The sequence below is a fragment of the Octodon degus genome, unplaced genomic scaffold (genome assembly GCF_000260255.1).
Source record: "Octodon degus isolate 3935 unplaced genomic scaffold, OctDeg1.0 scaffold00006, whole genome shotgun sequence".
Lineage (NCBI taxonomy): Eukaryota > Metazoa > Chordata > Mammalia > Rodentia > Octodontidae > Octodon > Octodon degus.
The window spans coordinates 5,183,291-5,194,167 of NW_004524582.1; the positions used below are offsets into that span (position 1 = coordinate 5,183,291).

At 36.7% G+C, this 10,877-nt stretch overlaps 1 pseudogene; it reads right to left on the minus strand.

Annotated features, from left to right (window-relative positions):
- The window catches only part of LOC101581192, a 17,719-nt pseudogene extending 7,869 nt beyond the window's left edge, over window positions 1–9,850 (minus strand).
- Window positions 9,851–10,877: the final 1,027 nt, after the last annotated feature.

A 10,877-nucleotide genomic window follows, 5' to 3' on the forward strand; every position in this document is an offset into this window, starting at 1 on the left:
AGATTTTGAGATTAACTCATGATCCACTGGGATTATGGATTTTACTTAGTACTGCTGGGATTATGGGTGTGAGTGCTACACCCAGCCTGGGATGGATAGGCTGAATGTAACATAAGAGACACAAAGAGACAGACTTCCTCTCTGTTGCCATTATTGCTGCCACTCCTCATTTTCTCTCTTGTTTTTTGCCACCACCATGAAAGATTGCTCTCTACCTTGTGCCGCTCTACCTTGGAACCAGCTGAGTATGGACTGAAACCTCCACTGACTGTGAGCTAAATAAACCTTCCTTTCCTTCATCTGGGTGTCGAGTATTTGTCCCAGCAAGGAGAGAAGAGCAACTTTGATACCAAGAAATACCCACTTTCCAGAGATAAGAAAAGAATTGATATATTTTCTTTGTGTTAATTGTATTGAAAGAAACAAGACACAAATACAATGAAGCTTTCCTATTACTTTTAAAATGAACAATAAATCTGGAAATAAGTCATTTTCTTCCTCATATTTCCCTAGCAAATCAAATTATTTTGCCTATTTCACTAACAACAATGATAAAGACCAAGTGAAACCAAATAACCAAAGTTCAATAACATTCCTGGACTAGCAATATGTTAAAATACACTCCTAATTCATTAACAGTACATAGTTTTGTTGTCATTTATTAGCTATGAAGGCCTGCATGAGCTTATGTAGAGTAGTCCCGGGGGGAAAAAAAACTTAAAGAGAATACAGTTAGAGCAACTTAATCTACTTAGAAATATTATCGTTGTTCTATGAAGAAACCTTTAACATGATAACAACAGATACTCTTTTGTCACTACTGTGAAAACTAACATCTGAAGACTACTATGCTTTTTTTCCATATAGATTGAACTATAACTATCTTGAACAACCAGACCTAATCAAATGCTTCCAAATAATACTACAGCTTGCAAAACTTACGAATGGAAATATAATCAGAAAGTAAATGATAATTCACTGTTATAGCTGGTCCTAACTTTCCTCTCACTTGAAAGAAACAAGATACATCCTTCCAACTCCATTTTGTCTTTCTTCATTTACAGTACATATAGATAGATCCAATTGTGACAGTATCTTCCATGACTATTTGGTGGTGTAAAAACTAATCAAATTCCTACAGTTATGTAATCTAGTTACATTTTAGCTTTTGTTTTAATTAGTTTCAAATCAAATCATGACAATATTTTTAGAAAAATCAGGTCACAAATATTTATTTTGACTGGCAGTATTTTAGATGTTGATGCCCAAGAGATTTGCAAAGAAAGTGACATATTTGTGCATTGGTTAAAATTTGCAATGCAAGAAGAAGCAAAAGGAGAGAATTAGAAGAAAAAAGAGGAGGAGGAGGAGGAGGAGGAGGAGGAGGGAGAAGAGGAAGAGGAATATAGGAAGAAGAGTAGAAGGAAGGTGATTGAGTGAAGACAGCTCTTATTTGCTGCATAAAGACAGGTATAAGCACAAAAAGTACATAGGGACCTTATTCAGGTTGAAAAGTTAAATGATTTTTAATAGTCAAATGTAAAGGAAATAAGGACAAACACTGTATTCTAAAGAACAGAGGTACCATGTGGGGCAGAGTAACAGTGGCAGAGAAATTAACATTAGCTTTCAAAGAAAAGAATTGTGTTCTAAGCTTGGGTAAAGGTGACACATAAATCTTATTGTAAGAGTCTACAAGGAAAGGGGAGGGATACAAGTGATATTTGAAGAGTAGGCATCTCTTCCACACCTCCTGACAGGATTTCCCAAGCCATACTGTCCAACAATTCTCAGGTAATCCCTAAGCTCTATTTTTCTAAGTATTCAGATATAAGTCAGTGTCACATGTGAGTGTGGATGTTGTTTGTAATGATCAGGTGTTGAAAAATGTTTAGGATTTGTTAAAGTGTGGGTTTACATAAAGGAAGCAGGGCTTCATCAGTGGGACTTCCACTTGAATTACTTCATCATTATCTTCTAAACTTGACAGTTGCCCTAGATTTCTGAATACAGTCAGGTAAAAGCACTAAGAGAAGAAAGGTAACACTACTTTCCTCTGGGATCTAGATAAATAACTGATACATAATAGATAATTAATTCATGTTCTCAAAAATTATGGGAGAAAAATAAAGCAGATTAGGAGATCATTTTTCCATTCTAATGATAGTGGTTGTTTGTGATTTCTGGAATCTCATAGCTCACCTTCTGTAATCAGTGTATCTTGGTTACTTTCAGAAAGATCTCTTGGCCATAATGAATAATGCTGTCACTGTAAGCTATGGTGCTCTATCCTTGTTGAAAAAAAATGCTTCTTTATGTCCCTGGCCCAAATATGCACCTCTCTAAACTCTGGAATGAACGTGTTATCTAGAATGACACAGACTCTTGAAAAATTTGATTAAAGATCTAGAAATGCAACAGTCATCTTGTATTATCTGAGGGCTAAAGTAACTTAATAGTATTTAAAAGAATTCTAAAGTGTCAGCAGCAGAGAAAGAAGTGATGCTAGTAGAGGTAAAGCTGCTGTTCTTTGAAGATAGCAGTCGGCATGTAAGCTGACCAATATGTAGATGCCATGGAGCAGCTAGGCAAGGGAAGGAAAGAAATCCTTCCTCATTGCCTAGAGAAAGACTGGATTCCTGATGACACCTTAATTAGAATTCTGTATGGCCTATTTTTGAACTTCTCTTTTTAAATATGAAATACTGTGATTTGTGACAAGAGAAATAAGAAATTAATGTAACACTGGTAAATCAGCAATCCCATAATCTGAGCTAAAGAAAAGGATATTTACAATAACAGTTGACAATATTTGAATCTGTGATGTTGCTCAGAGGAAAATATATTATTTATGTAAATATCTCTTTATTTCATATTATGGAAACAGGGTTTCCACAAAAGCAGATCATGAGAATTAGTCTGCATGAATTGTAGACAAAGAAAAAAAGAGATTTGAAATAAAAAGTTGAAATAGCCAGAAAAAGCCAAGGTTTTCCTCTAGGTCCCAGCATCAGGCGTGGAAGTAGACACTGCAGAGGGGCATTGACATTATTCAATCCCGGTCTATCGGAAGGCTGGAATTTATCTGTGGTAGCTATCCGCCTGGTTGAAGCCTCCCCCAGGGCCCTTTAATTTCCCTGCCCGTTCAGCTCCACCTGGCTGCTGAATACTTTCCCCAGGCTTCACATAAAGCCCCAAGGCATGCAAGCGGAGAGAATGCATGGGAACTACCTCGGGGCAGCGCGCTGTCACACACCAGGTTGTGACATAAATCATACATTACCCAGTGGATGCAAGGACAGGTACGAAAGCATCGCAGGTCCTGTCCTTTTACTCCTCATTCAGGAGCTCATGGTCTTTTTCTAAAATGCCCTACCTTCATCTTGTTAATAAGTACCTTATTTCATGTATATTTTCTGTTCTCTAATGAAGTTGTTTTCCAAGTTATTTTCATTCATTTTAAGCATTTTAGGGTTAATATAACTGAACGCTAACTGGTTTTGATTTTGCTGACTTAGAAGGAATTTTATAAAATCTTTTATATCTTCTGAGTCATTTTTCATGAGCCTCACATACACTGAGGATGTCAAAACCAATTTAAGATGTTTTAAAATATAAAGTCACAGCTAAATATGACATAGTTTGGTGGAATATCTGCCTTATATCATCACCTCTGTTAGGAAGAATCACACTGTCTATTCAGTGCCAATTGTGGTAACATTTAAAATTTGAAGAAAAATTAAAATTACAGCTTGAGAGTAATTTTTATCACGTAGAATCTTTTAATTTTGTTCCATGTTCAGTTGTATTAAAGTTGATGAAAGGGAACATTAAACTTTCAATTCAGTGAATCACTTCATAAAGTTATAAGAGGCCTGACATGTGAAGATTCTGCATATTCAAGACGAGGGATCTCCTCTCCTCAACCCATTCCAGGGTCATTAGCCCACACCTCAACCCAAATAATGGCAAGGAGGCTGTCTTGGCTAGATGTGTAGTGTGGTACCCTGTGTGCAGGACTGTCAACTCAGATGCACAGTCATTCCGTACACTGTGCCTATCCTGGGCGTCACACACAGACCATTTCTCCCAAGTACAGTTCTAATATCATCTCAGAAAAGATTTCTCCTATGAAATCCTTTCTAAATAACCTTCCTTCTTTCCTCATATTCTCTAATTGTATTCTAATTATTGATGGAAAACATCCCATCTCATCCACAGTCTCCTCTGTCAGCATCTGCCTTGTATCATTTAGCTACTCTCTACTTCTTCATCCTATTTATTTTATTTTCCCTTTACTTTATCTTCCTTTTATCCTCTTTCTATTGTTTTATTTTTTGCTTTGCATTCCTTTAATTGAAAAATAATCCTTATAGGAATATTTAGATACCAGACTATTAATTTTCTTTAAGAAAAAAACCATATCATAATTATAGAAACTAATTCATACACAGTGACTTCATTAAGGTTTCAAAGCCTTTGAAGTGCCCAAATTTTACTTTTTCCCTTTCCCTTACACTATCTGTCCCCAAATAAAAGTATTTTCTACTGGGGTTACTGAGTATTTGTGAATATTTAAGGATGTCATGCATGTCAAATGCAATAACAATTTTCTATTTGAATCACATGCCTATCATTGCAGCTATGTGAGACCATGAAGCTTTTGCTTGTACACCTCCATTTGCAATACAAATTCCTTCATATTCCTATAGTCCACATCATGCTGACTTGTTAGAACATTTTCATTAGCCCATGCTCTGATATTACTTTTCCCATAATTCTTGGTGATTCCATTACCCACGTCAATGATTGTCAACTACCCTGGCCTCTTAGTACTTTGAAGTGTTTTCTTCAAATGATCCCATCGTCTAATCAACATCAGCCACTGATTTGTGTCATCAAGTAATAGAATTTGACATGAGTAAAAAATTGAATAATTTTCATAATTTAATATTTAAGCATCAAAATTTTGGCTACCACGTGAAATGATTCCTGTTTAATTTTTCTAGACGTTCCAAAATTCCAATTCCATATCCATCCCTACTTATAATACACAGATCTATCTGACTCATTTTCCCTCCCACTCAGGTTCATGGTGGCCCAAATTCCTTACTGACCTATCCCAAAAGATTATGTAGGTTATCATTCAAACTGCATTTTTTTTATGGTAAAACTCTATATTTTTTTTATGTACATCTCCTAAGAGAGGGAAAATTATGTTCCATTAAATTTCTGACTTTAGAGCTGAAGGATGCTAGGGAAAAAACAAAATCACAGCTTTGCTAACTGATTCACTTTGACTGTGAGTATTTTTAGTTATAAAATTATTGTCCCTTCATGCTGCCCAGCAGGTTACTGTGTGTCTTTAGTCTGCTTGCATTCCTCATTTTTCTCTGGAAATTCTGCTGCTTTCTCTCGTCTGACTTTATGATGTACTCATATTCTCAGGTAGTTACTGCAAACTGAATGCTACCTTTTATCCTATTAAGAAAAAGGAATCACACACATACACACATGCACACACACATACATCTTCATATTCCATCAAATTATCTTGACCTATTTCCCCTATGTCCCTTCTCTCCTCCACACTGTAAAGAGAAATATTCCATCTCCTCAAATAAAACTTGCTCCTGGATCTCCATGTGGTATCAGGTGTGTAGCTTTGAAATCTCATCATATAATTGCCTGCTTACATCTTCTTCTATCAAAACCTTACAATAACTTTTTGTGAATCAAAATAAAGACCATGTACTTCAATTATTCCTAAAAATCACTGATCAAATCTAATACTTCTCTTCTGCTGCACATCTAACAAAATTTCATCTGTCTATCCTGCTAGCCATGTGGATCGTCTTGTCACCTTATAGATTTGATAAGTTCCAAATTCTGCTATACTTGTGGCTTTTTGTTTTTGTTCATTTCATGTCTCCTCAGAGAGGCAGTTCTCTTCTGGCTAACCATGACATCCAATGACTATGGTTCATATTTAACCTTCTTTAAACATCTTTGTTCTTATTGTTTCTCCCACCCTCCTTACTGCTACTATACCTCACAAAGTATGATTTAAGCTGCATGCATTGGTACATACCCTAACAATAATTAATATATCCTAAGTGACTAGAACCACATTAGGAATTGAAGAAGTGTATGCTGTGTGATCAATGAATAGATGTATGACATGGAACCAAAGTGAAAATTTCTCCAAAACTTATTTTTAGATTTTCTTTTCAGCTTAATATAAAAGTATATTTCTGTATACAACTTTAATTTATTTAAGTCATCATCACTGGAGTTGAGATTCAGTGATCTATATTTCCACTTTTTAGCCTCTAAAAGGGCAGCTGCAGACAAGTGAATGTTGAGAAGCATTACTTTACAAGCCTAAATCCAAATATCACAACCTATTATATGAGCCCAACATCCACTGTTCCTCATGCGCTAACACTTGTTTGCTGATATTGCTTCCAATGATTCATCCTTATCGTTCACGTTCTCCAAGAACACTGATTTACTAGGTAGAATATTGATTTAACTTCATTACTTGTGGTTGCCTTCATCTCTTTTCCTACCATCAACAGATTTGTGATGTGTTCTTGACCCTTGCCCAAAGATATGACAAAGAAAAAGTGATAAATGAAATTGACTTTATATTTCATGCCTTTATATTTTATCACCAGAACAAACTGAAATAAGGATTTCAGAGTTTGTTAAATATTTGCATAAATTCTGTGACTGTAATTTATATTACAAGTAGATCAAATTAGGTTTGAAAGTTAGTTGTCAGCAGTCACTTGTGATATGTTGGATTCATTATTAGATTCAAGTAACAATTTAAAAATTATTCTGATAGTTTTGCACAGCAAAGAAGTTTATTGAAAGAATTTAGGGTAGAAATGTAAGAGACTCAGGCTGGAAAAATTAGGGAGTTATAAAGCATGACTAAGAAAGTATTCACTTAAACAATTCAACTGGGTGGGAACTAACTGTGGAAATAGCTATTACGACCCCTTGCTGTAACTTGCTCTATTAAAAGTGTTAGCATTTGACGGCACCATTTGTGGAGTAACCTTGGAAATTTGGCATTGCTACTTTTTCTACACCTACCTACTAGATGACATTTTCTAGTAACTTTGTTCTTGTGTCTTGTACAGGCGTATGGATCTCTCTGGTTAAATCAAGTGATGTGTCTGCTTCATAGTTTGAGTTGGCTGATATAACTGATATCAGTTTCATGTATTAATCATACTATAGTTATAATAAGAGAGTAATTCAATCTCCCAATAAAATTCAAATAGTGAGACTATTTCCAATTATGGGGAAAGCATGACACATATATGTTGAGCAAACAATTTTATAACATTCTAAGTCAAAGAAAACATTCTTTAAAAACCACTAAGGACTTTCGATTCTGATTACAGTACAGTGAAAGTTTCTGACTCAATTCTTAGAGTTGGGGTGTGGCAGAGTTGCCCTTTCCTGCTTATGGAAATTAAAAGATCTCCCATATTCTTCTCTGAGCTGAACAAAGAAGGTGTGTTCCTAGTTTTGGTGTGTATCTAACATAAGCAGCACAAACAACATGCAGCTTCGAAAATGTAATAGGATCTCCACCATCTGCCTGCATTTGTCCTTTTTTCCTTTTCTGTATCCCACTGCCCCTGAGTTACATCTGCTAGCAGCCTGGCCTTCTTCTATCCTGCAAAACCTTTCGTACTGTCTACAAGTAGTTTAGCTGTATACCTCTTCAGTCACAGGACACTCTGCATGTGACCTTCAGATGTATTTGCTATACAGTCCTGTGAATTCTTTCTGTGTGATGTTTCTTACCCTTAGAGAGTTGAAAACCTGAAAATAATATTGTCAATTTCTTTGTCTTTTTATCCTCCATACTGCAAACTGAGTCTGGAACATGAGATTATGCTTCATATATGCTTATTGCATAACTTATCAGAGATGGCCACATATTCCATTGTTTTTTATTCCATATCTGCTACTGATTAGGAATAAAACATAATTACTAAGCATGAGAGGGGCAAACTCTGAAAAAAATTGAGAAATTAGTATATTTGTGGGTATTTTATCTGCTACATTTCAAATTGTCTATATCCTGATTAAATTTTGTTGCTGTCTGTGTGTGCCTGTGTGTGTGAGAGTGTATGTGCGCACATATGTGTGTATGTGTGTGTTTGTGTGTAAATTGAGCTAAAATACAAGACAACTTCAGTGGCAATATTTCAGGAATAATTATTAGTCAGTGACTTTATGCTGGGAAATTATTTTCCTATTGATCTATTGTGTATTGTACTCGGTGGAGAAAGTTTGCCATGAGCCAGTACATCACCCTGGCTATTGATCCGCTGTGATGTACTGCCGCATGGACTCGCAGTGCTCAGTTATGAAGAGCACATTTCTACCATCAGGGCCACCTTTGCACTAAATTCCTGAAGCTTCATGAATCTCCTAGAAATCCCTTCCTTCAATGAACATATATTATGGTCACACAGATGTGGCTCTTGATGGAATTTCCAAAAGCTGCATTTCAGAAATACAGCTCATACTCAACAGATGGAGGGAGGAGGCTGAGATGAAGTTTAAGAACCATGAGCTTGCTAGGCTATTTATTCTCTGTAATATGCTCAGATGATGCTTGACCATCTTTTGGAAAATAAAATGAGTCTACATTTTCATTGTTACTGAGGCATATCCAAGATGACCCACGGCTCATCTTTCATTTACATACATGATTTTACTAAGCAAGCACTGAAGTTCCCTGGTCATGCCTGCCAATTAAAAGGTTCTAATAAATAAAATGTTTTTATAGTTTATAAATTATGTCAAAATCAGGCAGATTCTTGTAAGAAAACTGTTTCTTCCTTTAGTTAAAATTTAACAACATTTGTCAAGATGTTTATTTTAAGGGTCTTGAAAGAAATTGCAGTATAAGTAGCAAGAATTGATATATACACCATCAGCTGTTGTGATATACATGCTAAATTATATTAATTTATGGAGCATTATTTCTGTACTACTCACACTGTAAACTCTCCATTTATGTTTCTTAGTAGTATGAAAACAATCCACTACAAACATTAGCGAGCATGTTCTTGTTATCTACAGTGTCTATTACCTGTACAAATCAGTTACTTTGCCAAGTATTTGGGTTATTTTTTCATTTCTCAATATGTTTTCTTCAGAGAATCCTGCAGTCTCTGCAAAAGGTCTGGATGATTGGCACACGCCAAAGATCATGACAGTTAGGACGGATAATTTACAATTTTACACCTTTAGTCTCTGCATAATTAAAAATGACCTTAAAGAAGAAACCCATATAAAATATGAAACTTGACTAGATTTGTTTTCTGTCTACATTAGGGTTTCATGGGGGGTGTCATTCTATATAGTTATGAGGTTACAATGTAACATGTAACTTATGTAACCTATAAGTCAAGGGATTAAACAAAAAAACATTATTCGCTAGATATTTATCTTACTTATCTATAATCTAGCTAAGGAGAACTACCCATAGAAGGTCATGCATGCTCCAAGGGAAGGCCACCAAAGAGCACTGAGGTCCAAAAGCTAACTGACTCTGTTCACTGGCATTCAGGTAAATAATTTGGTGTATACAGTGGTACCTCAGTTCATGGATTTCCTTCTCTGATTCTGTAAAAGACAGTCATGCATGCTTTTGTGTGGGAAAGATAGGTGTGGTTGTGTTTGTCACCTGATGCAGACCCAGCAAACAAAAGCAACCATGCCAAATGCTTCTGTTTGTGGACCAAATTACTCAGAAACAAAAGTTTGCCGGATTGCTGCAGCCGACAGCTTGTTTCTCTAGCACAGGCATGGAGTCGCCCTGGCCGGCCAGCTGGAAGCCTCAGCCCAGCTCATCCTTCCCGTGGTTGCTCTCTTGGGGACAGCCCGTCTACCTGCCACTCCCCCGATGCTTTCGTGTGTGGTCTTTGTGCTGCCCTTCAGGAGCAAAGCAGCTCCCAGTGGTGCTCTCCCGCATGACAGTGACATAGTGAGCACATCCCTGCTGCGCCGCCAGGCCCCTTCTGGGTTGCGGCTAGGGACCCGCTCTCCTGCTCCATACGAGGCCTTGCTGCTCCTGAGCTACGCAGGTAGCAGCCGCGAGGGCATGCGGTACCCGGGGCCTACGCCCGGCCTGCCCTCCTCGGTCCTGCGGTCAGAAGGACTCGTGATGTGCCGTAGCCCGCTTGTGACCCGGAAGCCGCCTGGCTCTGTGCTGCCGCTGCCCCTTGTTTCCACGTCAGTTTTCAATAAACGCGTTATCTAGGAAAAAAAAAAGTTTGTGAACTGAGCTACCACTGTATTTGTATTTTAAAACATACATTACCTGTTTTTATTATAAATTTTTTTCTTTAGTGCTATACACTCATCTTTCATTTAGAAAAAATAGAAAATAGTCTTTCCAAATGAGCTGCACAGCAAGACCCTGAACCAGGTAAAAAAAATAAATAAATACTCTTGGGAGGCTGTAAACAGGTGGATCACTACAAATCCAATCTAGTAGTGAGACCCTGAACACCCATAGACCGTTCCCTAAAGTACTAAATAAATAAATAAATAAATTTAAAATACCATAATGTTCTGATAAAAAGTAAGGTAAACACATGCACACATTGGAGATAAATAGGTCAGACTACCAAAAGCATAAGGATTAACTGGGAAATTTAAACCAATTTCCACATCTGAAAGTCAATGATGATTACAAAGATAAGACAAATTTATTTGCTAAAATAAATTACAGGCTAATAAGAGATACTGAGATAATAAGGATCTATTGGGGTGGAATACCTGAGTATGTTTATACAGAAGGAAATGGCTCATGTGTGTAAATGTATAGAGAC